Source organism: Pseudophryne corroboree, unplaced genomic scaffold (assembly GCF_028390025.1).
Source record: "Pseudophryne corroboree isolate aPseCor3 unplaced genomic scaffold, aPseCor3.hap2 scaffold_1082, whole genome shotgun sequence".
Lineage (NCBI taxonomy): Eukaryota > Metazoa > Chordata > Amphibia > Anura > Myobatrachidae > Pseudophryne > Pseudophryne corroboree.
The window spans coordinates 133,937-159,597 of record NW_026967708.1 but is presented as its reverse complement, the minus strand read 5'-3'; the positions used below and the strand labels follow the sequence as shown (position 1 = coordinate 159,597).

General features: G+C 47.6%; 11 non-coding genes and 2 pseudogenes across 11 annotated transcripts; 10 read left to right on the top strand and 3 right to left on the bottom strand.

Annotated features, from left to right (window-relative positions):
• Positions 1-995: 995 nt before the first annotated feature.
• On the top strand, positions 996-1,159 carry LOC134988581 (U1 spliceosomal RNA). The gene has a single exon (XR_010193996.1). It is a non-coding gene; the product is annotated as a U1 spliceosomal RNA (small nuclear RNA).
• Positions 1,160-1,311: 152 nt separating this feature from the next.
• LOC134988566 (U1 spliceosomal RNA) lies at positions 1,312-1,453 on the top strand (annotated as a pseudogene).
• Positions 1,454-2,145: 692 nt separating this feature from the next.
• On the top strand, positions 2,146-2,309 carry LOC134988622 (U1 spliceosomal RNA). Its single transcript, XR_010194031.1, has one exon. It is a non-coding gene; the product is annotated as a U1 spliceosomal RNA (small nuclear RNA).
• Positions 2,310-5,612: 3,303 nt separating this feature from the next.
• On the bottom strand, positions 5,613-5,775 carry LOC134988582 (U1 spliceosomal RNA). Its single transcript, XR_010193997.1, has one exon. It is a non-coding gene; the product is annotated as a U1 spliceosomal RNA (small nuclear RNA).
• A 152-nt stretch (positions 5,776-5,927) lies between these two features.
• LOC134988648 (U1 spliceosomal RNA) lies at positions 5,928-6,091 on the bottom strand. The gene has a single exon (XR_010194057.1). It is a non-coding gene; the product is annotated as a U1 spliceosomal RNA (small nuclear RNA).
• A 674-nt stretch (positions 6,092-6,765) lies between these two features.
• Positions 6,766-6,921, bottom strand: LOC134988598 (U1 spliceosomal RNA). The gene has a single exon (XR_010194008.1). It is a non-coding gene; the product is annotated as a U1 spliceosomal RNA (small nuclear RNA).
• Positions 6,922-9,282: 2,361 nt separating this feature from the next.
• On the top strand, positions 9,283-9,446 carry LOC134988630 (U1 spliceosomal RNA). Its single transcript, XR_010194039.1, has one exon. It is a non-coding gene; the product is annotated as a U1 spliceosomal RNA (small nuclear RNA).
• Positions 9,447-9,598: 152 nt separating this feature from the next.
• Positions 9,599-9,733, top strand: LOC134988585 (U1 spliceosomal RNA; annotated as a pseudogene).
• A 702-nt stretch (positions 9,734-10,435) lies between these two features.
• Positions 10,436-10,599, top strand: LOC134988619 (U1 spliceosomal RNA). Its single transcript, XR_010194028.1, has one exon. It is a non-coding gene; the product is annotated as a U1 spliceosomal RNA (small nuclear RNA).
• A 152-nt stretch (positions 10,600-10,751) lies between these two features.
• Positions 10,752-10,915, top strand: LOC134988576 (U1 spliceosomal RNA). Its single transcript, XR_010193991.1, has one exon. It is a non-coding gene; the product is annotated as a U1 spliceosomal RNA (small nuclear RNA).
• Positions 10,916-11,583: 668 nt separating this feature from the next.
• Positions 11,584-11,747, top strand: LOC134988640 (U1 spliceosomal RNA). The gene has a single exon (XR_010194049.1). It is a non-coding gene; the product is annotated as a U1 spliceosomal RNA (small nuclear RNA).
• Positions 11,748-11,899: 152 nt separating this feature from the next.
• LOC134988589 (U1 spliceosomal RNA) lies at positions 11,900-12,062 on the top strand. The gene has a single exon (XR_010194002.1). It is a non-coding gene; the product is annotated as a U1 spliceosomal RNA (small nuclear RNA).
• A 671-nt stretch (positions 12,063-12,733) lies between these two features.
• Positions 12,734-12,897, top strand: LOC134988563 (U1 spliceosomal RNA). The gene has a single exon (XR_010193982.1). It is a non-coding gene; the product is annotated as a U1 spliceosomal RNA (small nuclear RNA).
• Positions 12,898-25,661: the final 12,764 nt, after the last annotated feature.

Sequence of the window (25,661 nt, the reverse complement as noted above, 5' to 3'; positions counted from 1 at the left end):
GAATCCAAAACACACCCGAATCCGACAAAAAAAATTCGGTGAGGTTTAGCCAAAACGCGTTCGAACCCAAAACACGGCCGCGGAACCGAACCCAAAACCAAAACACAAAACCCGAAAAATTTCCTGTGCACATCTCTAGTGGCCATGCCATGTCACTGTGCAGGAGCCAGCACCGCTCACACACTAGTCCCCGGTGCAGCCCCCAACCCCCGGGACACCCGGAGCAACAAAATGTAGATTCAGGCCACCAGGCCACGCCCCTACCTATGAAACCATGCCTCCTTTTTACCATTGCGCTGCTTATCTGCGCGCACTGCATTACAATCTCCCTCGCCACCTCTCTGGGTGTCACCAGTGATAGTGACACCTCTGCCATGCTTGTAGCAGCTGGTCCTAAGATCTACACCTCAAGCCCTGAGTGTTTGCCCTTGTGACTTGTTGATCATCATAGCAAAGCAGATGCTTACAGAAAACTGCAGGGGCTTAGATTGAAAATAAAAAAAATTGATGGGTATAAGGTAGAGAGGAGCGGGTTCGGTTCTCCGAGAACCGAATTCCCCACGAACCCCACGAACTCCTCCTCCGAGGCAGGCTCGGTTGTTCCCGCCTGACTCGGAAAACCTGAACAAGGGAAAATGTCATCATCCCGCTGTCGGATTCTCGCGAGATTCGGATTTCATATAAAGAGTGCAAGCATTCCTGGGGGAAGGCCTGCAGCAGATGGATTTGCATATGGTGATGTCATCCAAGCAGTGGGTCAAAGTTGGCTTCAGAAACAAACAGGAATGCTTGCACTAGTTGTTGCATTTGGTTTGTTGTTTGGGGGTGCTTCAGTATTAGGCAGCCTTCTGCCCTCCCATGTTCATCTGAAAATATGTGTTCTCCCTGCAGTTGTTGTCCCCAGATGAGAGTTCCCTTGTGCTGCCTCAGTTGAATCTCCTTTACTTGACAGAGATGTGCCTGAGCAGCGGCCCTCCCCAGCCCTATCCCAAATCATACTTATTTTGCATAGGAGATACCATGGTCATGAAGATTGTTCTCCCAGGGTTAGGTTAATTCATTGCATTCTGGGTATGCTGACCCCTGTGATTTCCCCAAATGTGGGAAACTCAACTGCATTATTTGTGGTAGTGGGGGACTGTGTTTGTGCTTTCCTCTGGTCAGCTCTGGTAAAAGTCAGATTTCTTTGTCTCAGATCTTCCTCTAGCCTTGTTCTTCTCTCGAGAGTTCCCTTGTGCTGCCTCAGTTGGATCTCCTTCACTTGACAGGGGGGTGCCCGAGCAGCGACCCTCCCCAGCTCTAGCCCAACTCCTACTTACCTGCCAGGTGAGATACTATGATCATGAAGATGCTTCTCCCAGGGCAAGGCTCACCCATTGCACTCTGGGTGTGCTGCCCCTGCGATTTCCCCAAATGTGGGAAACTTGACTGCATAATTTGTGTTTCCCCTGGTCGGCTCTCATATAATTCAGATCTCTTTGTCTCAGGTCTCTCTCCAGCCTAGTTTGCTGTCTGTTTCCACTTCTTTTTTCTTGAGCCCCTCCCTTCTATACCCTTGTGCACTATCCTGACTTCTCCCGTCTGCTTACTTTGTGCCTTCCAACGCACAATACAAACTACAGGTAGTGCTGCAGGGCCCACACCCTTTTACTTGCTTTACAGAGCAGCTCTGGAGCTGTTACAGTGCCCAGCTGCTGCAAGAAATCAGCTTGAATGCTTCAGGGGCTGGGGCATAGCCAACATGAGCCCCACACCGAAGGAGGGTGGAGGTGTTTAATGCGAACTAGGGGTCATCCAAGCGCCGCAAAAGGCCGCCATGCCCTGCACACCCCTTTTTTCTTTTCATATGCAGACGAGGGTTGAAGCCAACTTTGACCCACTGCTTGGATGACATCACCATATGCAAATCCATCTGCTGCAGGCCTTCCCCCAGGAATGCTTGCACTAGTAGTTGCATTTGGTTCGTTGTTTGGGGGTGCTTCAGTTTTAGGCAGCCTTCTGCCCTCCCATGTTCATCTGAAAATATGTGTTCTCCCTGCAGTTGTTGTCCCCAGATGAGAGTTCCCTTGTGCTGCCTCAGTTGAATCTCCTTTACTTGACAGAGATGTGCCTGAGCAGCGGCCCTCCCCAGCCCTATCCCAAATCATACTTATTTTGCATAGGAGATACCTTGGTCATGAAGATTGTTCTCCCAGGGTGAGGTTCATTCATTGCATTCTGGGTATGCTGACCCCTGTGATTTCCCCAAATGTGGGAAACTCGACTGCATTATTTGTGGTAGTGGGGGACTGTGTTTGTGCTTTCCTCTGGTCAGCTCTGGTAAAAGTCAGATTTCTTTGTCTCAGATCTTCCTCTAGCCTTGTTCTTCTTTCGAGAGTTCCCTTGTGCTGCCTCAGTTGGATCTCCTTCACTTGACAGGGGGTGCCCAAGCAGCAATCCTCCACAGCTCTAGCCCAACTCCTACTTACCTGCCAGGTGAGATACTATGATCTTCACTGTTAGGGCAATCAGGATGTGGAATTCCCTGCCAGGGAAGGTGGTAATGGCGGACTCTGTAATTGGATTTAAAAAAGGAATGGATACATTTCTGAATGAAAAAGCTATCCAAGGTTATAATACTTAAAATATCAACATGGTTAATCCGGGGGTAACATGAGTTGTAGTAGTTAACTAGTCATAAAACATTATTCAGCAAGTATGTAGAATCATCACAACTTAAAACAGGTTGAACACGATGGGCAATTTGCCTCTTTTCAACCTCAAAAACTATATTACTATATGTTACTATATTACTATGTTACTGTAGTATACAGAACACCACAATGTAATGAGCAGTGATAGTGAGCACTGATGAGGATACTAGAACTGACACTGAGCAGCAAGATGCAGCACTGGACTATTAGTAATGTACTGTAGTATGCTGAGCACCACAATGCAGCACAAGACAATGAGCAGTGATACTGAGCACTGATGAGGATACTACTGAGAACTGACACTGAGCAGGAGAGACACACTACTAGTATTACTGAGCAGCAATAAGTAACCACTGATACTGAGCACTGATATTGAGATTTCCACTGAGAGAACATAGCCACGTCCTCTCCGCTCCCTCTTCAATGCACGAGTAAAAATGGCGGCAACGCGCAGCTCTTTATATGAAATCCGAATCTCGCGAGAATCCGACAGCGGGATGATGACATTTTCCCTTGTTCAGGTTTTACGAGTCAGGCGGGAACAACCGAGCCTGCCTCGGACCAGTGTAAACCACGTGGAGTTCGTGGGGAATTCGGTTCTCGGAGAACCGAACCCGCTCCTCTCTACCTTATACCCATATATTTTTTTATTTTCAATCTAAGCCCCTGCAGTTTTCTGTAAGCATCTGCTTCGCTATGATGATCAACAAGTCACAAGGGCAAACACTCAGGGCTTGAGGCGTAGATCTTAGGACCAGCTGCTACAAGCATGGCAGAGGTGTCACTATCACTGGTGACACCCAGAGAGGTGGCGAAGGAGATTGTAATGCAGTGCGCGCAGATAAGCAGCGCAATGGTAAAAAGGAGGCATGGTTTCATAGGTAGGGGCGTGGCCTGGTGGCCTGAATCTACATTTTGTTGCTCCGGGTGTCCCGGGGGTTGGGGGCTGCACCCTGGGACTAGTGTGTGAGCGGTGCTGGCTCCTGCACAGTGACAGGACATGGCCACCCAGCATGACGCCTCCCTTCTTGACCAATCTGTAATTGCAGTCGCACTGCAGTTCAGCGTGATCATAAAAAATGGTGTAGCCTCCTGCTGGTGCAGACTGTATGTGCGCGCAGGAAGCCGCCACCATTTTTGTGATCACAGCGGCTGAATGTGATGTCATACAGCCGCTGTGACCACGCCCCCTGTGTCTCCTCCGTTGCAGACCCCATTTTGAAGCCTTGCCCCCGCACCGCTCCATCCCTGACTTGGAAATGGAGTGTTGCTGACCCCCCTCTCCCCCCCTGCCCCGATTGACAGGCAGAGGCGATCGCATTCTCTGCGGGGTGCCGCAGAAAATGCAGGCACATGCGTATGCTCTTAGCAATTTTTGCAGTTGGATCGCTTACTGTGATTGCAATCCAACCTGAATCAGGCCCTATTACCTATCACAATGCGCTGCGGGCAGTACAAAATTGGTTTAATATGGGAGAAAAAACCCCAGACCTGTGCTCCTTAACTGTACCTGGTGGCTCGTGGAGCGGCTGCCCAGTAATCAGTGTCCACGCCAGTGCGCACACGGTCCACCCCCTACGGCCACGCTCCCCTTCATCAGCGGCCTCGTGATCCGGAAGGGCGGTGCGTGTGTGACTGACCTTAGGAAGAAACCGGAGCCTCCGCTGCAGTGACCCAGCAACCAGGGCACGGGAGTATACAGCGCCGCTGGGAGTGATGAAGCTGCAGTAAAGATGTCTATTAGACCTAGCCTGCTGCAGCCCTTGTAGATTCTCATAAAAAAAGTTCTTATTTTCTTGTCAAAATTAATAGCTAAGAATTGGCTTCCTGAGGCAGGCCCCTGTTAAGTGGCCTGCTACTGAAGGCACCAACTACAAACTGAGCTCCCTGTTCATGGAAGCGGGGTTATAGAGGAGAATGCGCTGAGCATCTTGGGAACAGTCAAAAGCTTTGAGCCGGTTGGTGCCTCAGATCAAGATCCTACTCTACACCCCAATGTGAATCCTTGTGGAGTCCAGTGTACCCCACAGAAGAAATTAATGTGTCACACCCATTGGCAGCAACCTTAGAATAGCTGCTGACGGGCACAATTGAGAAAGGAAGGGGGGGGGACATTTGAATCCAGCACATAGATGCAATTCAAATATGTAATTTGAACCTTCCTATTTTAAAATATAATGGATGAACTTCACCCTGTGATAACAATCTTCATGATATAGAGATCTCATATGCAAAATAAGTATGAGTTGGGATAGGGCTGGGGAGGGTGGCTGCTCGGGCAAGCCCCTCCCCCGTCAAGTTAAGGAGATTCAACTGAGGAAGCACAAGGGAACTCTCGTCTGGGGACAACAACTGCAGGGAGACCACATTTTTTCAGATGAACATGGGAGGGCGGAAGGCTGCCTAATACTGAAGCACCATCAAATATCAAACCATATGCAATAACTAGTACAAGCATTCCTGGGGGAAGGTCTGCAGGAGACGAATTTGCATACGGTGATGTCATCCAAGCAGTGGGCCAAAGTTGGCTGGAACCCTCATCTGCATATGAAAAGAGAAAAGGGTTATGCAGGGCATGGCGGCCTTTTGCGGCGCTTGGATGACCCCTAGTTCGCATTAAACACCTCCACCTTCCTTCGGTGTGGGGCTCATGTTGGCTATGCCCCAGCCCCTGAAGCATTCAAGCTGATTTCTTGCAGCAGCTGGGCACTGTAACAGCTCCAGAGCTGCTCTGTAAGGCAAATAAAAGGGTGTGGGCCCTGCAGCACTACCTGTAGTTCGCATTGTGCGTTGGAAGGCACAAAGTAAGCAGACGGGAGAAGTCAGGATAGTGCGCAAGGGCATAGAAGGGAGCGGCTCAAGAAAAGAGAAGTGGAAACAGACAGCAAACTAGGCTGGAGAGAGACCTGAGACAAAGAGATCTGAATTATACGAGAGCCGACCAGGGGAAACACAAATTATGCAGTCAAGTTTCCCATATTTGGGGAAATCGCAGGGGCAGCACACCCAGAGTGCAATGGTTGAGCCTTGCCCTGGGAGAAGCACCTTCAAGATCATAGTATCTCACCTGGCAGGTAAGTAGGAGTTGGGCTAGAGCTGGGGAGGGTCGCTGCTCGGGCACCCCCCTGTCAAGTGAAGGAGATCCAACTGAGGCAGCACAATGGAACTCTCGAAAGAAGAACAAGGCTAGAGGAAGATCTGAGACAAAGAAATCTGACTTTTACCAGAGCTGACCAGCGGAAAACACAAACACAGTCCCCAACTACCACAAATAATGCAGGCGAGTTTCCCACATTTGGGTAAATCACAGGGGTCAGCATACCCAGAATGCAATGAATGAACCTCACCCTGGGTGAACAATTTTCATGACCATGGTGTCTCCTATGCAAAATAAGTATGATTTGGGATAGGGCTGGGGAGGGCCGCTGCTCAGGCACATCTCTGTCAAGTAAAGGAGATTCAACTGAGGCAGCACAAGGGAACTCTCATATGGGGACAACAACTGCAGGGAGAACACATATTTTCAGATGAACATGGGAGGGCAGAAGGCTGCCTAATACTGAAGCACCCCCAAACAACAAACCAAATGCAACAACTAGTGCAAGCATTCCTGGGGGAAGGCCTGCAGCAGATGGATTTGCATATGGTGATGTTATCCAAGCAGTGGGTCAAAGTTGGCTTCAACCCTCATCTGCATATGAAAAGAGAAAAGGGGCGTGCAGGGCATGGCGGCCTTTTGCGGTGCTTGGATGACCCCTAGATCGCATTAAACACCCCCACCCTCCTTTGGTGTGGGGCTCATGTTGGCCATGCCCCATCCCATGAAGCATTCAAGCTGATTTCTTGCAGCAGCTGGGCACTGTAACAGCTCCAGAGCTGCTCTGTAAGGCAAGTAAAAGGGTGTGGGCCCTGCAGCACTACCTGTAGTTTGCATTGTGCATTGGAAGGCACAAAGTAAGCAGACGGGAGGAGAAGTCAGGATAGTGCACAAGGGTATAGAAGGGAGGGGCTCAAGAAAAAAGAAGTGGAAACAGAGAGCAAACTAGGCTGGAGAGAGACCTGAGACAAAGAGATCTGAATTATACGAGAGCCGACCAGAGGAAACACAAATTATGCAGTCAAGTGTCCCACATTTGGGGAAATCGTAGGAGCAGCACACCCAGTGTGCAATGGGTGAGCCTTGCCCTGGGAGAAGCACCTTCCTGATTATAGTATCTCACCTGGGTGTGCTGCCCCTGCGATTTCCCCAAATGTGGGAAACTTGACTGCATAATTTGTGTTTCCCCTGGTCGGCTCTCATATAATTCAGATCTCTTTGTCTCAGGTCTCTCTCCAGCCTAGTTTGCTGTCTGTTTCCACTTCTTTTTTCTTGAGCCCCTCCCTTCTATACCCTTGTGGACTATCCTGACTTCTCCTCCTGTCTGCTTACTTTGTGCCTTCCAATGCACAATGCAAACTACAGGTAGTGCTGCAGGGCCCACACCCTTTTACTTGCCTTACAGAGCAGCTCTGGAGCTGTTACAGTGCCAAGCTGCTGCAAGAAATCAGCTTGAATGCTTCAGGGGCTGGGGCATGGCCAACATGAGCCCCACACCGAAGGAGGGTGGGGGTGTTTAATGCGAACTAAGGGTCATCCAAGCGCCGCAAAAGGCCGCCATGCCCTGCATACCCCTTTTCTCTTTTCATATGCAGATGAGGGTTCCAGCCAACTTTGGCCCACTGCTTGGATGACATCACTATATGCATATCCGTCTTCTGCAGACCTTCCCCCAGGAATGCTTGTACTAGTTGTTGCATTTGGTTTGTTGTTTGGGGGTGCTTCAGTATTAGGCAGCCTTCTGCCCTCCCATGTTCATCTGAAAATATGTGTTCTCACTGCAGTTGTTGTCCCCAGATGAGAGTTCCCTTGTGCTGCCTCAGTTGAATCTCCTTTACTCTAAAACTTGTAAAACTTAGCAAAAGTGTTTACTAAATAGCTGCTCGGCAAAGTTGCAATGCCGAGACTCCCCGACCAGCTGCCCAGGATGAACCCACCTTTCTAGTAGAATGGGTCTTCACCTAATTCAGTAACGGCAATCCTGCCGTGGAATGAGCATGCTGAATCTTACCACAGATCCAGCGCATAATTGTCTACATGGAAGCAGGACACCCAATCCTGTTGGGAGCATACAGGACAAACAGAGCCTCTGTTTTCCTAATCTGAACCGTTCTGGTGACATAAATTTTCAAAGTTCTGACCACAGCCAGAGACTTTGACTCAACGAAGGTGTCAGTGGCCAAAGGCACCATGTGGAAAGATGAACCACCTTCGGCAGAAATAGTTGACGTGTCCTCAATTCTGCTCTATCTTCATGAAATATCAAATAAAGGCTCTTGTGATACTGCATGGTTTGTACTGTTTTCCATGTGCTCCCAGATCTTTCAAGCAAGAAGCATGGTCAAGAAAGTTCTGTTTGAAAAGAAACAACATTTACTGTCATTGTTATAGAATTTGGGAGAAAAAACAAGAAGAAATCTGCACTGTTGACGCACTGGACAGAATGAATGAATCATAAAATATAACCTTTATTAAGTATGTATTAAAATTGGATAAATATTAATATTATTATCCCAAACTGCAGTGAAACATAAAGGTTAAAATCACAGAACTAACATACATGTGCATAAGAAGAATAAAGAGATGTGAAAAAAAGGTTTAAAAAGCGTGTCCGTGTGTGATTATTTTTGAAGGCACAACCCTGGCGGGGTTGTTTATATAGATATATATGTTGCTAATAATCACTTTCTAGCGTAATGTTATTAAATAGCTGTTAGTATCTATGTCGTCAGGTACCACTGGGTCATATCCTATATACTCCTGTGGGAAACTTGACTGCATAATTTGTGTTTCCCCTGGTCGGCTCTCGTATAATTCAGATCTCTTTGTCTCAGGTCTCTCTCCAGCCTAGTTTGCTGTCTGTTTCCACTTCTCTTTTCTTGAGCCGCTGCCTTCTATGCCCTTGTGCACTCTCCAGACTTCTCCTGTCTGCTTACTTTGTGCCTTCCAACGCACAATGCAAACTACAGGTAGTGCTGCAGGGCCCACACCCTTTTACTTGCCTTACAGAGCAGCTCTGGAGCTGTTACAGTGCCCAGCTGCAGCAAGAAATCAGCTTGAATGCTTCAGGGGCTGGGGCATAGCCAACATGAGCCCCACACCGACGGAGGGTGGAGGTGTTTAATGCAAACTAGGGGTCAGCCAAGCGCCGCAAAAGGCCGCCATGCCCTGCATGCCCCTTTTCTCTTTTCATATGCAGACGAGGGTTGAAGCCAACTTTGACCCACTGCTTGGATGACATCACCATATGCAAATCCATCTGCGGCAGGCCTTCCCCCAGGAATGCTTGCACTAGTTGTTGCATTTGGTTTGTTGTTTGGGGGTGCTTCAGTATTAGGCAGCCTTCTGCCCTCCCATGTTCATCTGAAAATATGTGTTCTCCCTGCAGTTGTTGTCCCCAGATGAGAGTTCCCTTGTGCTGCCTCAGTTGAATCTCCTTTACTTGACAGAGATGTGCCTGAGCAGCGGCCCTCCCCAGCCCTATCCCAAATCATACTTATTTTGCATAGGAGATACCATGGTCATGAAGATTGTTCTCCCAGGGTTAGGTTCATTCATTGCGTTCTGGGTATGCTGACCTCTGTGATTTCCCCAAATGTGGGAAACTCAACTGCATTATTTGTGGTAGTGGGGGACTGTGTTTGTGCTTTCCTCTGGTCAGCTCTGGTAAAAGTCAGATTTCTTTGTCTCAGATCTTCCTCTAGCCTTGTTCTTCTTTCAAGAGTTCCCTTGTGCTGCCTCAGTTGGATCTCCTTCACTTGACAGGGGGGTGCCCGAGCAGCGACCCTCCCCAGCTCTAGCCCAACTCCTACTTACCTGCCAGGTGAGATACTATGATCATGAAGTTGCTTCTCCCAGGGCAAGGCTCACCCATTGCACTCTGGGTGTGCTGCCCCTGCGATTTCCCCAAATATGGGAAACTTGATTGCATAATTTGTGTTTCCCCTAGTCGGCTCTCATATAATTCAGATCTCTTTGTCTCAGGTCTCTCTCCAGCCTAGTTTGCTGTCTGTTTCCACTTCTTTTTTCTTGAGCCCCTCCCTTCTATACCCTTGTGCACTATCCTGACTTCTCCTCCTGTCTGCTTACTTTGTGCCTTCAGATGCACAATGCAAACTACAGGTAGTGCTGCAGGGCCCACACCCTTTTACTTGCCTTACAGAGCAGCTCTGGAGCTGTTACAGTGCCAAGCTGCTGCAAGAAATCAGCTTGAATGCTTCAGGGGCTGGGGCATGGCCAACATGAGCCCCACACCGAAGTAGGGTGGGGGTGTTTAATGCGAACTAAGGGTCATCCAAGCGCCGCAAAAGGCCGCCATGCCCTGCATACCCCTTTTCTCTTTTCATATGCAGATGAGGGTTCCAGCCAACTTTGGCCCACTGCTTGGATGACATCACTGTATGCAAATCCGTCTTCTGCAGACCTTCCCCCAGGAATGCTTGTACTAGTTGTTGCATTTGGTTTGTTGTTTGGGGGTGCTTCAGTATTAGGCAGCCTTCTGCCCTCCCATGTTCATCTGAAAATATGTGTTCTCCCGGCAGTTGTTGTCCCCAGATGAGAGTTCCCTTGTGCTGCCTCAGTTGAATCTCCTTTACTTGACAGAGATGTGCCTGAGCAGCGGCCCTCCCCAGCCCTATCCCAAATCATACTTATTTTGCATAGGAGATACCATGGTCATAAAGATTGTTCTCCCAGGGTGAGGTTCATTCATTGCATTCTGGGTATGCTGACCCCTGTGATTTCCCCAAATGTGGGAAACTCAACTGCATTATTTGTGGTAGTGGGGGACTGTGTTTGTGTTTTCCTCTGGTCAGCTCTGGTAAAAGTCAGATTTCTTTGTCTCAGATCTTCCTCTAGCCTTGTTCTTCTTTCGAGAGTTCCATTGTGCTGCCTCAGTTTGATTTCCTTCACTTGACAGGGGGGTGCCCGAGCAGCGACCCTCCCCAGCTCTAGCCCAACTCCTACTTACCTGCCAGGTGAGATACTATGATCAGGAAGGTGCTTCTCCCAGGGCAAGGCTCACCCATTGCACTCTGGGTGTGCTGCTCCTACGATTTCCCCAAATGTGGGACACTTGACTACATAATTTGTGTTTCCTCTGGTCGGCTACTCGTATAATTCAGATCTCTTTGTCTCAGGTCTCTCTCCAGCCTAGTTTGCTGTCTGTTTCCACTTCTCTTTTCTTGAGCCCCTGCCCTTGCCCTTGTGCACTCTCCTGACTTCTCCTGTCTGCTTACTTTGTGCCTTCCAACGCACAATGCAAACTACAGGTAGTGCTGCAGGGCCAACACCCTTTTACTTGCCTTACAGAGCAGCTCTGGAGCTGTTACAGTGCCCAGCTGCTGCAAGAAATCAGCTTGAATGCTTCAGGGGCTGGGGCATAGCCAACATGAGCCCCACACCGACGGAGGGTGGAGGTGTTTAATGCGAACTAAGGGTCATCCAAGCGCCGCAAAAGGCCGCCATGCCCTGCATACCCCTTTTCTCTTTTCATATGCAGATGAGGGTTCCAGCCAACTTTGGCCCACTGCTTGGATGACATCACCGTATGCAAATCCGTCTTCTGCAGACCTTTTCCCAGGAATGCTTGTACTAGTTGTTGAATTTGGTTTGTTGTTTGGGGGTGCTTCAGTATTAGGCAGCCTTCTGCTCTCCCATGTTCATCTGAAAATATGTGTTCTCCCTGCAGTTGTTGTCCCCAGATGAGAGTTCCCTTGTGCTGCCTCAGTTGAATCTCCTTTACTTGACAGAGATGTGCCTGAGCAGCGGCCCTCCCCAGCCCTATCCCAAATCATACTTATTTTGCATAGGAGATACCATTGTCATGAAGATTGTTCTCCCAGGGTGAGGTTCATTCATTGCATTCTGGGTATGCTGACCCCTGTCATTTCCCCAAATGTGGGAAACTCGACTGCATTATTTGTGGTAGTGGGGGACTGTGTTTGTGCTTTCCTCTGGTCAGCTCTGGTAAAAGTCAGATTTCTTTGTCTCAGATCTTCCTCTAGCCTTGTTCTTTTTTCGAGAGTTTCCTTGTGCTGCCTCAGTTGGATCTCCTTCACTTGACAGGGGGGTGCCCGAACAGCGACCCTCCCCAGCTCTAGCCCAACTCCTACTTACCTGCCAGGTGAGATACTATGATCAGGAAGGTGCTTCTCCCAGGGCAAGGCTCACCCAATGCACTCTGGGTGTGCTGCTCCTACGATTTCCCCAAATGTGGGACACTTGATTACATAATTTGTGTTTCCTCTGGTCGGCTCTCGTATAATTCAGATCTCTTTGTCTCAGGTCTCTCTCCAGCCTAGTTTGCTGTCTGTTTCCACTTCTCTTTTCTTGAGCCGCTCCCTTCTATGCCCTTGTGCACTATCCTGACTTCTCCCGTCTGCTTACTTTGTGCCTTCCAACGCACAATGCAAACTACAGGTAGTGCTGCAGGGCCCACACCCTTTTACTTGCTTTTCAGAGCAGCTCTGGAGCTGTTACAGTGCCCAGCTGCTGCAAGAAATCAGCTTGAATGCTTCAGGGGCTGGGGCATAGCCAACATGAGCCCCACACCGAAGGAAGGTGGAGGTGTTTAATGCAAACTAGGGGTCATCCAAGCGCCGCAAAAGGCCGCCATGCCCTGCACACCCCTTTTTTATTTTCATATGCAGACGAGGGTTGAAGCCAACTTTGACCCACTGCTTGGATGACATCACCATATGCAAATCCATCTGCTGCAGGCCTTCCCCCAGGAATGCTTGCACTAGTAGTTGCATTTGGTTTGTTGTTTGGGGGTGCTTCAGTGTTAGGCAGCCTTCTGCCCTCCCATGTTCATCTGAAAATATGTGTTCTCCCTGCAGTTGTTGTCCCCAGATGAGAGTTCCCTTGTGTTGCCTCAGTTGAATCTCCTTTACTTGACAGAGATGTGCCTGAGCAGCGGCCCTCCCCAGCCCTATCCCAAATCATACTTATTTTGCATAGGAGATACCATGGTCATGAAGATTGTTCTCCCAGGGTGAGGTTCATTCATTGCACTCTGGGTATGCTGACCCCTGTGATTTCCCCAAATGTGGGAAACTCGACTGCATTATTTGTGGTAGTGGGGGACTGCGTTTGTGCTTTCCTCTGGTCAGCTCTGGTAAAAGTCAGATTTCTTTGTCTCAGATCTTCCTCTAGCCTTGTTCTTCTTTCGAGAGTTCCCTTGTGCTGCCTCAGTTGGATCTCCTTCACTTGACAGGGGGTGCCCGAGCAGCAATCCTCCACAGCTCTAGCCCAACTCCTACTTACCTGCCAGGTGAGATATTATGATGTTCACTGTTAGGGCAATCAGGATGTGGAATTCCCTGCCAGGGAAGGTGGTAATGGCGGACTCTGTAATTGGATTTAAAAAAGGAATGGATACATTTCTGAATGAAAAAGCTATCCAAGGTTATAATACTTAAAATATCAACATGGTTAATCCGGGGGTAACATGAGTTATAGTAGCTAACTAGTCATAAAACATTATTCAGCAAGTATGTAGAATCATCACAACTTAAAACAGGTTGAACACGATGGGCAATTTGCCTCTATTCAACCTCAAAAACTATGTTACTATATGTTACTATATTACTATGTTACTGTAGTATACAGAACACCACAATGTAATGAGCAGTGATAGTGAGCACTGATGAGGATACTAGAACTGACACTGAGCAGCAAGATGCAGCACTGGACTATTAGTAATGTACTGTAGTATGCTGAGCACCACAATGCAGCACAAGACAATGAGCAGTGATACTGAGCACTGATGAGGATACTACTGAGAACTGACACTGAGCAGGAGAGACACACTACTAGTATTACTGAGCAGCAATAAGTAACCACTGATACTGAGCACTGATATTGAGATTTCCACTGAGAGAACATAGCCACGTCCTCTCCGCTCTCTCTTCAATGCACGAGTAAAAATGGCGGCAACGCGCAGCTCTTTATATGGAATCCGAATCTCGAGAGAATCCGACAGCGGGATGATGACATTTTCCCTTGTTCAGGTTTTCCGAGTCAGGCGGGAACAACCGAGCCTGCCTCGGACCAGTGTAAACCACATGGAGTTCGTCGGGAATTCGGTTCTCGGAGAACCGAACCCGCTCCTCTCTACCTTATACCCATCAATTTTTTTATTTTCAATCTAAGCCCCTGCAGTTTTCTGTAAGCATCTGCTTCGCTATGATGATCAACAAGTCACAAGGGCAAACACTCAGGGCTTGAGGCGTAGATCTTAGGACCAGCTGCTACAAGCATGGCAGAGGTGTCACTATCACTGGTGACACCCAGAGAGGTGGCGAAGGAGATTGTAATGCAGTGCGCGCAGATAAGCAGCGCAATGGTAAAAAGGAGGCATGGTTTCATAGGTAGGGGCGTGGCCTGGTGGCCTGAATCTACATTTTGTTGCTCCGGGTGTCCCGGGGGTTGGGGGCTGCACCCGGGGACTAGTGTGTGTGCGGTGCTGGCTCCTGCACAGTGACAGGGCATGGCCACCCAGCATGACGCCTCCATTCTTGACCATGCTGTAATTGCAGTCGCACTGCAGTTCAGCGTGATCATAAAAAATGGTGTAGCCTCCTGCTGGTGCAAACTGTATGTGCGCGCAGGAAGCCGCCACCATTTTTGTGATCACAGCGGCTGAATGTGATGTCATACAGCCGCTGTGACCACGCCCCCTGTGTCTCCTCCGTTGCAGACCCCATTTTGAAGCCTTGCCCCCGCACCGCTCCATCCCTGACTTGGAAATGGAGTGTTGCTGACCCCCCTCTCCCCCCCCCCCGCCCCGATTGACAGGCAGAGGCGATCGCATTCTCTGCGGGGTGCCGCAGAAAATGCAGGCACATGCGTATGCTGTTAGCAATTTTTGCAGTTGGATCGCTTATTGTGATTGCATTCCAACCTGAATCAGGCCCTATTACCTATCACAATGCGCTGCGGGCAGTACAAAATTGGGTTAATATAGGAGTAAAACTCCCAGACCTGTGCTCCTTAACTGTACCTGGTGGCTAGTGGAGCGGCTGCCCAGTAATCAGTGTCCACGCCAGTGCGCACACGGTCCACCCCCTACGGCCACGCTCCCCTTCATCAGCGGCCTCGTGATCCGGAAGGGCGGTGTGTGTGTGACTGACCTTAGGAAGAAACTGGAGCCTCCGCTGCAGTGACCCAGCAACCAGGTGACAATGCTAAATTCCTTGTCGTATAAACAACCCTTTATGAAGCTAAGAACACTGTACGCTGTTTACTTAAGAAGTACCGTAATGGTACGCTATTGACGTAGCGATCGCTCAGCCGTAGGCGAGACGCTCAAGCGTCACGTTCGCTCGCGGCCCAGTGATCACAGGACACGTTATTGGCTATGTCTAGGGGAATGATTCGCTATGGCGTAGCTTACGCTCGAGACCACGAGGAGGTCACCAGCGATGCAGACGCTCACAACACTATACCTTTATGTTAAAACCTTATACCAATGAAATACACTGAATACCTTAATGTGAGTACAGGGTGTAAATGCAACCTTGTGTAACCTGACTAACTACAAAGCTGCTTGAGCGTCACCGACGCTCAAGTGAACACTTAACACTATAGAAAATACACAGATACTGGTTTAGGTTCCAAAGCCTATTAACTGTATTATATCTAATATACTTGTAAAAGGGGATAACAGTACAAATGATACACTACAATATAACAAGGACTTCCTAACCACAGAACTAAACAATAAATACAAAAAGACAATACTACACTGACCTAAATGCAATACAGTACAATACTATAATACTATGAGAGATATAAGAGAAAAGAAGAGAGAGAGAGATAGAGAGAGAGAGAGAAATTGGCTCACAGAAAGACAATGATTACGGAGAGAAACTTACGCACAAAGGGTATGATCGCCTGCGCCTCGATATCCAGCTCCCGGCTATCAGCAGATAACCGTTGATGAGAGAGTGAGAGCTGGATGTGGTCGGCCTGCCTATTTATACCCCACACACAATGCAATCTCATGGTCCTACAATCCCATTGTCCATTGGCCGAAGGAATTCGGCCCTGCATCATAACAAAAGGTCATAGGGTGATTCATACAGGTGGGCTGTGACGATTTCCAACAGCTCAGGTGGGTGGGAAACTGGGTTTCCCGCCGCATACCTGAGTATGAGTAAATAATAGAAATGGACATAAACTTCTTATGTCCATAACTATTCGCACGAGCGATTAATACGCTCCAAACCAACACCGGAATATTGCTAATTAAATACTCTTCCGATGGGTACCAAACACTGCTGTATGATTCCTGTTAGACCCTTCGTACGATATAAAGAGGGATTCCTCAGCTCTGGGACATTGTATTTTAACCAAACTTTCAGAATCTATCAAAGGGACCATGATCTATAAACTACATTAATTGTGAAAATATGTAACGAATGAGTCGCACGCTATGACTACGTAAACTCTACCGTAAATGCGCATACCGCGCCTGCGAGTGTACGCTATTGCGGGTATGCGCCTCCACGGGAGAGCGTACGCACGCGCAGCGCGGACCAGTGTGCGGTGCAAATATGGCAACGTGCATTGAGACATTTTTCTGACTTTGACAGTCCACCCTTTGGCAGTCAACAATAACTGCCACAAAACATTTAAGGAGAAAAATGTAAGTCAGGGGTTAATTGATTTCCATGGTTGGGTAGGGGAGAAGAGTGGAGTAGGTGTGAAGAGGGTATGACCTAGTGAGAAAGTAGAAGCATGTGTGTATGAGTCCATGTTTGGAGGGTCATGTATCATCGTGCCGTACGTGTGGTAGATCAAGCTTCGAGGTATTGCGAAGTATACATTTGAATTCCTTCTTGTCCTGTGGTACAGGTCTGTGGATGGGCTGTCAAACTCTACCGAGCTCATTTCGGCTGTGGTTGTAACAAAATGGGGATGCACATTTTAGTTGATGATACATGAATGGGGGAGGTATGTGGTTGCTGCTATCTGTGCCTGTATTCCCTATCGTCTATGTGTGTCGTTACCTGGGGGTTGTAGAGATGAAGATAAAGAACACTTACGAAAAATGCAATGATATTCTATGTCAGGGAAATGTACATCTGTTGTTGAAGTTGTGTTCGGTATCTGTTGAGAGTCGTCTTCTTTGCGCTGTATTGCTCCTTGGGCATGAGCAAATAGCTTTGTCTGAGCCATCAGATTTACAAAAAATGTTGGGCTAGCGTGAGTTTAAAAATACTAGGGAAACTGGGGATCCATGGCAAAGTTCATCAAGTGTCCATATTTAAAGTTGTCAAATCTTCTTCTTTGGTGCTTGTCTGTTGTCTGTATAGCGTCTCGTCAACTTCCTCGTCCAAGGGGGTCTTTGTATCTTGGAGAAAAGCAGAAAAACAGGTGAAAGAAACGGACCGTATAATCGCATTTTCATCACATTCTGGTTTCTATCATTGGGTCATAAATCAAATCCAGGTTAATTACGGTTTCCTCACTCCTCAAGCTCATCACTTTTGTACTTTGTTTGCACCTCATTAAAGCCTGCCCGCATCTAAATATCAATCCAATCGATATAACAACACCCAAGATACATAGTAGAAACTTTCCAACATCCATTATGACTCCTTGAGCCCAGTCTCCCAAACCGGAGAACCAATTTCGCGGGTTCAACCATGACACCCAACCAGTCAGCTCATTACCTACAGCAGCAAGGGTGAGATTGTGTTTTCGACGAAATTCCCACTTTAATTGCAGAATATCGTCCATCTTTTGGTCTATGACCTCTACCGGATCCTCGGTGCTATTTGTGATATACGTGCAACACTTTATGCCGTACTGTGTTGCCAATGTAACACAATATCCGCCTGTTACTGCTGTAAGATAATTAAGAACCATCCTATGCTGAACTAGTTCTGTTTTGTAAGCTTGAAGTTCTCTTCCAGTGTATCTAAACGTGTCATCATACATTTCAGTGATATTATCTAACAAATTGGCGAGTGCGGAAATGTATCTATAATTCATCACTCCTCGAGCGGTACGAGTGAAATGTAGCGCTACCAGAACCTGAATCCCGGTGGATTCATGGATAAGATCAGAGGCCGGATGCTCTAACCTTTCTGACAGTTGTCTTTTAACTCGGTGCTCGTAATGAGTGTGAGTATAAGGAGCTTGGGCACCACGGTGTATGTCCTTCATTTTGTCATGTGTAACAGTCATCACTTCAGGCAATACTTTTCCAATATAACACAATCCTTCAGAGTTTGGGGCAAGCCACTTGTACGCCTTTCTCCCGCATATGAAATATGCATCATCGGGGAGAACATATGGGACGGAGAAGGACATGACCATGTTACAAACCTTCCAGGTGAAATCTCCTGACCCTAATTCTTCCATCTGCCTAATGCACGTATCGGTTTGTACGATATGTGCACAGTATCCTGGTGATACCTCTCCAACTCTAGTAATCCTATTTCCTAAGGTATATCGATACCGGAAAGATTTTCCTCTACTGGCTATGTGGCGTACGAACTCTGTATCTGTAGGCATTCTATCTGCTCTGTGTGAAAAGGTCATGGTAAGGTTGCTCCATGACACTTCCCAATTTCCCGGTTTTCTGGGATTGGAGATGTTAAAACATAAGAGGGACCTATCCACATGGTATTGGTGGAGCTTCAAACTAGGAGGGCTGGAGATGTTAAACCTCCGGTCCACCGGTCTCCCACCACTTAGCTCAAGTACCTCCCCTAACGTTAAAGGAAATGGTACTAGCCCTGATTTACTGTGACCCTGAGGTACTTGAGAGCATACCCAACAATCTGTTTGGTTTAACACGTTACCCACTAGAGAGTGATAGTCACTCAATGGATGCCGGTCCATATGGATATTAAAACTAGATTGGCATTTCTTTATGCATCCATCTTCAACCAGATTATCACAGAGCCTACAGATACAATTTTCTTCAGCTAACAATCCATCACAATTTCTTCTATCGGATCGTTTTCTGATACTCGCCTTTGCTTGTTGGTTTGGTTGATCTTGGAAAACTACGCCTCCATCATCATAATCGGAACCCATTCCAGAACCTCTCTCGACCTCTATGGTACTCTCGCCGGAACAGACTGCTCTGGTCAACATCATGGTTAACATCAAAATCCGGATCACAGTCTCTTGGGGCAAGTCCATCTTTGAGGAGAAAATAGAGAAGAATGAGAAGGGGGAAAAAGAAATTTTAAGGGAGAGGGGCTGGGAAGTGGAGAAAAACAATAAAGGGGAGAGGGGAGTCGACAGCTGCTTTCGATCTTCAAGGCTCAGGTGCCGCCTCAGTCCTCCTGGAACAGACACTCCAGTGATACAACCTCTACCGTCTGTTCCTTATCACGGGACTTCTCGAGATCAGCAACCTTCTTGCAGTGGGATGAATGGACCCAAGTCTCTCTCTCAGCAACCTTCAATGCTGTGGTGCTAGTCAATAAGACCTGGTATGGTCCTTCCCATCTATCAATAAGACAACCTGAGCGTAGAAAATTTCGTATCATTACATAATCCCCAGGTTCAATGTCATGACAATTACTACCTGGTAAATCAGGAATCACCAACTTCAGATTATCATTTTGATTCCTCAACTGTTTACTCATGTTAATCAAGTATTTTACAGTTACTTCATTGTTACATTTCAAATCATCCTGAGGGTTAATCATGACATGCGGTTGTCGACCAAACAAGATTTCAAAAGGAGACAGATTAAGAGGGGACCTGGGAGTGGTTCTGATGCTATACAAAACAATGGGTAAAGCTTCTGGCCACGTCAATCCTGTCTCTGCCATTACTTTACTCAATTTATTTTTAATAGTGCTGTTCACTCTTTCGACCTTCGCACTCGCCTGTGGACGGTACGGAGTGTGCAGCTTGCTATCAATTCCCATCAACTTACACATTCCTTGAAAGACATCACCTGTAAAATGGGTACCCCTATCACTTTCAATGATTCTAGGGATACCATATCTACATACAAATTCCTGCACAATTTTCTTAGCTGTAATCATAGCGGTATTTGTAGCTGCTGGAAAAGCTTCGACCCAATTCGAGAAAACATCTATACAGACAAGTACATATTTCAAATTTCTACATGGGGGTAATTGAATGAAGTCAATTTGTATTACTTGGAAAGGGCCGCCGGCAGGTGGGATATGGGATGGTTCTGTAGGTATTGCTTTTCCAATATTCTTTCTCAGACAGGTAAGGCATGACATTGCTCTTTTACCCGCATGAGAGGAGAATCCTGGGGCGCACCAGTATGCTCTTACCAATTTGCACATCCCCTCCTTGCCTAGATGAGTCAGCCCGTGAGCTGCTTCAGCCAGACATGGAAGGTATGCCCTGGGGGCCACTGGTTTACCATGTCCATCCGTCCAGAGCCCTGAGGACTCCTGGCCATATCCCTTTGCCTTCCAGACTGCTCTTTCCTGTGTGGAACACAAATTCTGCATCTCACACAACTTCTGTGTGTTGATGGTATTAAATACCATCAACTGTGTGGTGTCTGTCCGTGTGGGGGTAGCAGCTGCAAGCTTTGCGGCTTCGTCTGCTCGGCTGTTACCAAGTGACACTGGGTCTTGGCTATATGTATGTGCTTTACATTTGATAACAGCCACTCTGTCGGGTTCCTGTATCGCTGTTAGAAGCCTTTTTATATAAGCTGCATGCGCTATCGGTGTACCAGCCGCCGTCATGAAATTTCTGAGCCGCCATAGGGCTCCGAAATCATGGACTACCCCGAAGGCGTATCTAGAATCGGTGTAGATATTGGCAGACTTACCCTTAGCCAATTCACATGCTCTGGTTAGGGCGACCAGTTCAGCAACCTGGGCTGAGTGAGGTGGGCCTAGCGGTTCCGCTTCTATGGTGTCTTGGTCATCTACGACTGCGTATCCAGTACACAAGTCTCCCGAGTCTGACTGTCTGTGACAACTACCGTCCGTGTAGAACGTGAGTTCTGCATCTTCTAGTGGATTGTCACTGATGTCAGGCCTTGCGGTAAAATTTTGGGTCAAATATTCCATACAATCATGTGTATCTTCCTTTGCATTAAATCCTCCTTCCCACCACTCTCACCTTCCACCCTTTGTGCCTGACCAGGCACACCTGGGAGAAATGTTGCAGGATTTAATGCACTGCATCTCCTTATGGTGATGTTTACTGGGGCCATTAATGCCAATTCCCATCTTGTAAACCTTGCTGATGAGACGTGTCTGGTTTGGGCAGAATTCAATAAGGCAGATACCGCATGCGGTGTATGGATTGTGAGATTGTGGCCTAGCACGACATCTTCGCTTTTTGTCACTAGCAATGCTATCGCCGCAACGCTACGCAAGCATGTGGGGAGGGATCGCGCTACCGTGTCTAGCTGAGCGCTGTAGTATGCAATTGGCCTGCTGGCATCACCGTGTTTTTGTGTTAGTACACCTGCTGCGCACCCAGCACTTTCTGTTCCGTATAGTTCAAAGGGTTTCCCATAGTCTGGCATACCTAGTGCTGGTGCCTGCGTTAGGCACTGTTTGAGTCTCTCAAATGCTGTTTCAGATTCGTCTGTATGCGAAATCCGATCAGGTTTGTTTGAAGAGACCATTTCCTGCAAAGGTAGCGCCAATATGGAAAACCCTGGGATCCAATTACGGCAATACCCACACATTCCTAAAAACGTCCTGATCTGTTGCTGGGTTTGTGGCAGTGTCATGTCTCTAATGGCTTGGATTCTATCAGCGGTCAGGTGTCTCAGTCCTTGTGTTAGACAGTGTCCCAAATATTTTACCTTAGCTTGGCATAATTGCAACTTGTCTTTGGAAACCTTGTGACCTGTGTCTGAAAGATGAAACAGGAGCTGTTTCGTATCCTTCAGAGATGCTTCCAGTGAATCTGAACACAGTAATAAATCGTCCACATACTGTATCAATACTGATCCACTGTCTGGTTGGAAAGACTGTAAACAATCATGCAAAGCCTGAGAAAATATACTTGGACTGTCTATGAAACCTTGGGGTAACCGAGTCCACGTGTATTGGACTCCTCTGTATGTGAATGCAAACAAATATTGGCTGTCAGGGTGCAGAGGTACCGAAAAGAAAGCGGAGCAGAGGTCAATAACAGTGAAAAATTTGGCAGTGGGAGGAATTTGCATTAGGATGACAGCTGGATTAGGCACTACGGGGAACTGACTCTCAACTATTTTGTTAATCCCCCTTAGATCCTGCACTAGCCTGTAACCCCTCCCCCCACTCTTTTTAACAGGGAAGATGGGACTATTTGCTGTGCTGGACGTTCTTACTAGAATGCCCTGTTGTAGCAAGCGCTCTATTACGGGAAAAACTCCTAACTCCACCTCTGGCTTCAGAGGATACTGTGGGATTTTTGGAGCTATCCTACCATCTTTTACTTGCACAACTACTGGAGCTACGTTTGCCATTAATCCAGTGCCCGGACGAGCCCCCAATTGACAATGCTAAATTCCTTGTCGTATAAACAACCCTTTATGAAGCTAAGAACACTGTACGCTGTTTACTTAAGAAGTACCGTAATGGTACGCTATTGACGTAGCGATCGCTCAGCCGTAGGCGAGACGCTCAAGCGTCACGTTCGCTCGCGGCCCAGTGATCACAGGACACGTTATTGGCTATGTCTAGGGGAATGATTCGCTATGGCGTAGCTTACGCTCGAGACCACGAGGAGGTCACCAGCGATGCAGACGCTCACAACACTATACCTTTATGTTAAAACCTTATACCAATGAAATACACTGAATACCTTAATGTGAGTACAGGGTGTAAATGCAACCTTGTGTAACCTGACTAACTACAAAGCTGCTTGAGCGTCACCGACGCTCAAGTGAACACTTAACACTATAGAAAATACACAGATACTGGTTTAGGTTCCAAAGCCTATTAACTGTATTATATCTAATATACTTGTAAAAGGGGATAACAGTACAAATGATACACTACAATATAACAAGGACTTCCTAACCACAGAACTAAACAATAAATACAAAAAGACAATACTACACTGACCTAAATGCAATACAGTACAATACTATAATACTATGAGAGATATAAGAGAAAAGAAGAGAGAGAGAGATAGAGAGAGAGAGAGAAATTGGCTCACAGAAAGACAATGATTACGGAGAGAAACTTACGCACAAAGGGTATGATCGCCTGCGCCTCGATATCCAGCTCCCGGCTATCAGCAGATAACCGTTGATGAGAGAGTGAGAGCTGGATGTGGTCGGCCTGCCTATTTATACCCCACACACAATGCAATCTCATGGTCCTACAATCCCATTGTCCATTGGCCGAAGGAATTCGGCCCTGCATCATAACAAAAGGTCATAGGGTGATTCATACAGGTGGGCTGTGACGATTTCCAACAGCTCAGGTGGGTGGGAAACTGGGTTTCCCGCCGCATACCTGAGTATGAGTAAATAATAGAAATGGACATAAACTTCTTATGTCCATAACTATTCGCACGAGCGATTAATACGCTCCAAACCAACACCGGAATATTGCTAATTAAATACTCTTCCGATGGGTACCAAACACTGCTGTATGATTCCTGTTAGACCCTTCGTACGATATAAAGAGGGATTCCTCAGCTCTGGGACATTGTATTTTAACCAAACTTTCAGAATCTATCAAAGGGACCATGATCTATAAACTACATTAATTGTGAAAATATGTAACGAATGAGTCGCACGCTACGACTACGTAAACTCTACCGTAAATGCGCATACCGCGCCTGCGAGTGTACGCTATTGCGGGTATGCGCCTCCACGGGAGAGCGTACGCACGCGCAGCGCGGACCAGTGTGCGGTGCAAATATGGCAACGTGCATTGAGACATTTTTCTGACTTTGACACAGGGCACGGGAGTATACAGCGCCGCTGGGAGTGATGAAGCTGCAGTAAAGATGTCTATTAGACCTAGCCTGCTGCAGCCCTTGTAGATTCTCATAAAACAAGTTCTTCTTTTCTTGTCAAAATTAATAGCTAAGAATAGGCTGCCTGAGGCAGGCCCCTGTTAAGTGGCCTGCTACTGAAGGCACCAACTACAAACTGAGCTCCCTGTTCATGGAAGCGGGGTTATAGAGGAGGATGCGCTGAGCATCTTGGGAACAGTCAAAAGCTTTGAGCCGGTTGGTGCCTCAGATCAAGATCCTACTCTACACCCCAATGTGAATCCTTGTGGAGTCCAGTGTACCCCACAGAAGAAATTAATGTGTCACACCCATTGGCAGCAACCTTAGAATAGCTGCTGACGGGCACAATTGAGAAAGGAAGGGGGGGGGGGGGACATTTGAATCCAGCACATAGATGCAATTCAAATATGTAATTTGTACCTTCCTATTTTAAAATATAATGGATGAACCTCACCCTGTGAGAACAATCTTCATGATCAAGAGATCTCATATGCAAAATAAGTATGAGTTGGGATAGGGCTGGGGAGGGTGGCTGCTCGGGCAGCCCCTCCCCCGTCAAGTTAAGGAGATTCAACTGAGGACGCACAAGGGAACTCTCGTCTTGGGACAACAACTGCAGGGAGACCACATCTGTTCAGATGAACATGGGAGGGTGGAAGGCTGCCTAATATTGAAGCACCATCAAATATCAAACCATATGCAACAACTAGTACAAGCATTCCTGGGGGAAGGTCTGCAGAAGACGGATTTGCATACGGTGATGTCATCCAAGATGTGGGCCAAAGTTGGCTGGAACCCTCATCTGCATATGAAAAGAGAAAAGGGGCATGCAGGGCATGGCGGCCTTTTGCGGTGCTTGGATGACCCCTAGTTCGCATTAAACACCCCCACCCTCCTTTGGTGTGGGGCTCATGTTGGCCATGCCCCATCCCCTGAAGCATTCAAGCTGATTTCTTGCAGCAGCTGGGCACTGTAACAGCTCCAGAGCTGTTCTGTAAGGCAAGTAAAAGGGTGTGGGCCCTGCAGCACCACCTGTAGTTCGCATTGTGCGTTGGAAGGCACAAAGTAAGCAGACGGGAGGAGAAGTCAGGATAGTGCGCAAGGGCATCCTTTTCTCTTAGTCCGTAGAGGATGCTGGGGTCACATTAAGAACCATGGGGTATAGACGGGATCCGCAAGAGACATGGGCACTTTAAGACTTTCAAAGGGTGTGAACTGGCTCCTCCCTCTATGCCCCTCCTCCAGACTCCAGTTATAGGAACTGTGCCCAGGGAGACGGACATTTCGAGGAAAGGATTTATTGTTAAACTAAGGTGAGCATCTTACCAGCTCACACCTTAAGCATGCCGCAGAACGTGGCATTCAACAGAACACAAGCCAACGGCATGAACAATTGCAGCAAAAAGCTGACCAGAACCATAACATAACATGTGTATAACCACAAGTAATAACTGCAGACACAGTATGGACTGGGACGGGTGCCCAGCATCCTCTACGGACTAAGAGAAAAGGATTTACCGGTAGGTATTAAAATCCTATTTTCTCATACGACCTAGAGGATGCTGGGGTCACATTAAGAACCATGGGGTTATACCAAAGCTCTTGAACGGGTGGGAGAGTGCGTACGACTCTGCAGCACCGAATGACCCAACTTGAGGTTATCATCAGCCAAGGTATCAAACTTGTAAAACTTAGCAAAAGTGTTTACTAAATAGCTGCTCGGCAAAGTTGCAATGCCGAGACTCCCCGACCAGCTGCCCAGGATGAACCCACCTTTCTAGTAGAATGGGTCTTCACCTAATTCAGTAACGGCAATCCTGCCATGGAATGAGCATGCTGAATCTTACCACAGATCCAGCGCATAATGGTCTACATGGAAGCAGGACACCCAATCCTGTTGGGAGCATACAGGACAAACAGAGCCT